This window comes from Triticum aestivum, chromosome 3B (genome assembly GCF_018294505.1).
Source record: "Triticum aestivum cultivar Chinese Spring chromosome 3B, IWGSC CS RefSeq v2.1, whole genome shotgun sequence".
Lineage (NCBI taxonomy): Eukaryota > Viridiplantae > Streptophyta > Magnoliopsida > Poales > Poaceae > Triticum > Triticum aestivum.
Genome location: NC_057801.1, coordinates 833,980,097 through 833,984,638, shown reverse-complemented (window position 1 = coordinate 833,984,638; position 4,542 = coordinate 833,980,097).

The following is a 4,542-nucleotide window of genomic DNA, read 5'->3' as shown; positions in this document are numbered from 1 at the left end:
ATACTCCCTCCAGATGGATTCTTAGACGGGAGTATTCTTAAACATAGGGAAACCATTGGATCCGGGAAAAATGTACGTCTCCGCATGCATGGAAGGACTGGCTTTACCGCTCGGACGGACAGGGTTACCGGTGAACCTTGGGACTGACTGTACCGCAACCTTGTTGATGATGCACGGAAGAATATGACTAGATAGATACTCGAGCATTGTTCAAGAAGCAAAGAGAGATTTCACATTGGGAAGAGAGTTTAAGCTTGTGAGGATTCATTGATCTTGAAATATATAGGGTGAGCCATTCCTCGGCAAATCTTGTTTGCATAAACCAGCGTGCGACCCTTTTAATTTACCCAGGTTGGTCAATTCATCTGTCTACCCCTATCTCTACTATCTTCTCTACTACCTAAAAGAAACAGAGCATTCTGTTTGCCATCTTACGTCGTGGGCTTCGTCCGACCTCCTCCTCATCCCGCCTCTACGTTTTGATTTTTTTCGCCCCTTTCATCTCTGATTTTTCTTTAGGTTTTCAAGAAAACCAGCCTCAAATTACGCTCTAATTTGTGTCCCTAATTCCCTTCGGTTGGGCGAGCCAGAACTCCTCCAGGCACACGATCTCTCTCATCTCTCCTCGTATTCCCAATCCCATACTAGGGTTTCCAACCGCCGTCCACCTGGCTCCTGGAGTCATGGCGTCGCCACGCCTCTCGTCTCCTTTACCGATCCACCACGATCCTTCTCATCTGCGTCACAGGTCAGTTCCCTTCCATTTTTTCTCAAGTCGAGCAGAAGCAGAGGGCATTTTTCTGGGGGAGAGAGATGGCACCAGCGGGATGGTGGATCCACGCGGTTGCGTGGCCGCCGAGGCTGAGGAGGAGCTCAGAGGAAGGTGCTATCTGCCGCTGCTGGAGGGATCATGGTGAGGGTCATTTCGAGGTGTACGGAGAGAGCAGAGAGGGACGGGCACGGGTTCGACGCCAGCGTAGGCTCACGTATGAGAGAGAGAGGGGGGCGCAGGGGCCAGGGCAGTTTTAACCAGGGGACAGTTTCACCAGATGAACCAGGTCAGGGGGTCTCTTAATGGATCAGGTGGTTGTTATGTTCTCCCTCCTAGGCTCCCACGACACCAGGGCGAGGACGGTTCCCTAGGGTTTGAGCGATCTCTGGGTCTACGATTGTGTCGTCGATCCTTCTTCCTGCCTCCCAATTCTGTCCGATCTCCTGTTGATCCGAGGTGCCCGTGGTTCCTAGATCTGGTCTCTGTCGGGGTGATTACGGGGCTTTCCTTGTATCGCTACCCACCCTTGGCAGGGACTGGATTAGGGTTCGGCTTGCACCACATGGAAGGGGCTCGTGATGCGAGGGGGGGGGGGCGTCTGATGCCCTTGGGGGCGAGCATTTTGCGTCGGATGGGGGCGATGGCCTTCCGACCCGGGCGCTTTCGGTCGGTGAGGGTCCGATGGCGGCCTCGGGCCCATCCCCCTCGGTGGGCAGTTCATCCTCTGTTGGTCGCGTGGCGGATCATGTAGAGGAGACGATGGAAAGGCTTCGGCTGACGGCGGTCAAGGCGAAGCTGGTGGTGCTGGATGATGAGGACGAGGCCGATTTGGTGGCTCCAGATTGTGCCCTGGTGGGGAAAGTTCTTTCTCCCAACATCCTCCATATTCAGACGATCTCTTCGGCCATGAGGCCAGCATGGGGCAACCCTAGGGGCTTGCTGCTCCATCCCTCCGGAGACAATGTTTTTGTAGCTGAATTTGGTACCCAGGCGGATAGGACCATGGTGATCAAAGGCTCGCCTTGGATGGTGGGCAAGCATGTTGTTCTTCTCAAGGTTTTTGATCTGAACATCCAACCTCTTCATGTCAAGTTTGATAGTTTGGCTATCTGGGCCCGTATCATGAATTTGCCACCAAGATTGATGAAGGCAAAGCTCGGAATGGAATTTGCAAAGCCTGTTGGGAGCATTATCAAGGTGGAAGGGGATGCTGATGGACGTTGCTGGGGCGGATATATGCGTGTTCGAGTAGAGATTGTTGTCCAAGAGCCACTTGTTTGCTACATGACGGTGACCTCGCTCAAACTTCAAACTACAAACACCTATGATGTGATGTATGAAAGGCTTCCTTTTGAATTCGTCTCGTGTGGCCTCCTTGGTAACTCCTCGGTCATGTGCCCTTCCCCGGGTATCAGGGATGGTAATGGGGACCTGCCATATGTGGCCAAGAAGATCCGTGTCCAGGATGACAACCACAAAAAATCTGGTGGATCCAAGTCTTCTATTGCTTCTTCATCTGTTGGGTCTGAGGACAAGGCGGGTGGCAATCGTTCAGTCCCCTCTGGTCGCGCTAAGGTTGCTGCTCTTGATAGATCTACTGCGGCCGAGGTGGAGGTCTCCTCTCCTCTCAAGCGGGCTGGAAGGGGGCATGGTCGTGCTCCCTCTTCGCGTGGACAAGGCAGAGGAAGGTCAGCGGCCACCAATAGAGAGCTCTTCACGGGCAGTCAGGACAAGATTGGTTCATCTGGGCAAAAGAGGAAATCGGTGAAGTCTCCTTCCCCAGCTTTGGTTTGTGCCCCGGAGCCGACCGACGCCAAGACTTTGGCTCTGGTTTTGGTGACAGACCCTTTGGCTGCTTCTGTTGGAAATATGCCCTAGAGGCAATAATAAAAGTATTATTATTATATTTCCTTGTTCATGATAATTGTCTTTTATTCATGCTATAACTGTATTATCCGGAAATCGTAATACACGTGTGAATACATAGACCACAATATGTCCCTAGTGAGCCTCTAGTTGACTAGCTCGTTGTGATCAACAGATAGTCATGGTTTCCTGGCTATGGACATTGGATGTCGTTGATAACGGGATCACATCATTAGGAGAATGATGTGATGGACAAGACCCAATCCTAAGCATAGCACAAAGATCGTGTAGTTCGTTTGCTAGAGCTTTGCCAATGTCAAGTATCTCTTCCTTTGACCATGAGATCGTGTAACTCCTGGATACCGTAGGAGTGCTTTGGGTGTATCAAACGTCACAACGTAACTGGGTGACTATAAAGGTGCACTACAGGTATCTCCGAAAGTATCTATTGTTTTATGCGGATCGAGACTGGGATTTGTCACTCCGTGTAAACGGAGAGGTATCTCTGGGCCCACTCGGTAGGACATCATCATATGCGCAATGTGACCAAGGAGTTGATCACGGGATGATGTGTTACGGAACGAGTAAAGTGACTTGCCGGTAACGAGATTGAACAAGGTATCGGTATACCGACGATCGAATCTCGGGCAAGTAACATACCGATAGACAAAGGGAATTGAATACGGGATCGATTGAGTCCTTGACATCGTGGTTCATCCGATGAGATCATCGTGGAACATGTGGGAGCCATCATGGGTATCCAGATCCCGCTGTTGGTTATTGACCGGAGAACGTCTCGGTCATGTCTGCATGTCTCCCGAACCCGTAGGGTCTACACACTTAAGGTTCGATGACGCTAGGGTTATAAAGGAAGCTTGTATGTGGTTACCGAATGTTGTTCGGAGTCCCGGATGAGATCCCGGACGTCACGAGGAGTTCCGGAATGGTCCGGAGGTAAAGATTTATATATAGGAAGTCCTGTTTCGGCCATCGGGACAAGTTTCGGGGTCATCGGTATTGTACCGGGACCACCGGAAGGGTCCCGGGGGCCCACCGGGTGGGGCCACCTGCCCCGGGGGGCCACATGGGCTGTAGGGGGTGCGCCTTGGCCTACATGGGCCAAGGGCACCAGCCCCAAGAGGCCCATGCGCCAAGATAAGGAAAAAGGGAAGAGTCCTAAAGGGGGAAGGCACCTCCGAGGTGCCTTGGGGAGGATGGACTCCTCCCCATCCTTAGCCGCACCCCTTCCTTGGAGGAGGGGGCAAGGCTGCGCCCTCCCCCTCTCCCTTGGCCCTATATATAGTGGGGAAAAGGAGGAGCAATCATACCTAAGGCCTTTGGTTGCCTCCCTCTCCCTCCCGTGACACATCTCCTCTCCCGTAGGTGCTTGGCGAAGCCCTGCGGGATTGCCACGCTCCTCCACCACCACCACGCCGTTGTGCTGCTGTTGGATGGAGTCTTCCTCAACCTCTCCCTCTCTCCTTGCTGGATCAAGGCGTGGGAGACGTCACCGGGCTGTACGTGTGTTGAACGCGGAGGTGCCGTCCGTTCGGCACTTGATCATCGGTGATCTGAATCACGACGAGTACGACTCCATCAACCCCGTTCACTTGAACGCTTCCGCTTAGCGATCTACAAGGGTATGTAGATGCACTCCTCCTTTCTACTCGTTGCTGGTCTCTCCATAGATAGATCTTGGTGATACGTAGGAAAATTTTTGAATTTCTGCTACGTTCCCCAACAGTGGCATCATGAGCTAGGTCTATTGCGTAGATTCTTTGCACGAGTAGAACACAAAGTAGTTGTGGGCGTTGATGTTGTTCAATATGCTTACCGTTACTAGTCCAATCTTGTTTCGACGGTATTGTGGGATGAAGCGGCCCGGACCGACCTTACACGTACTC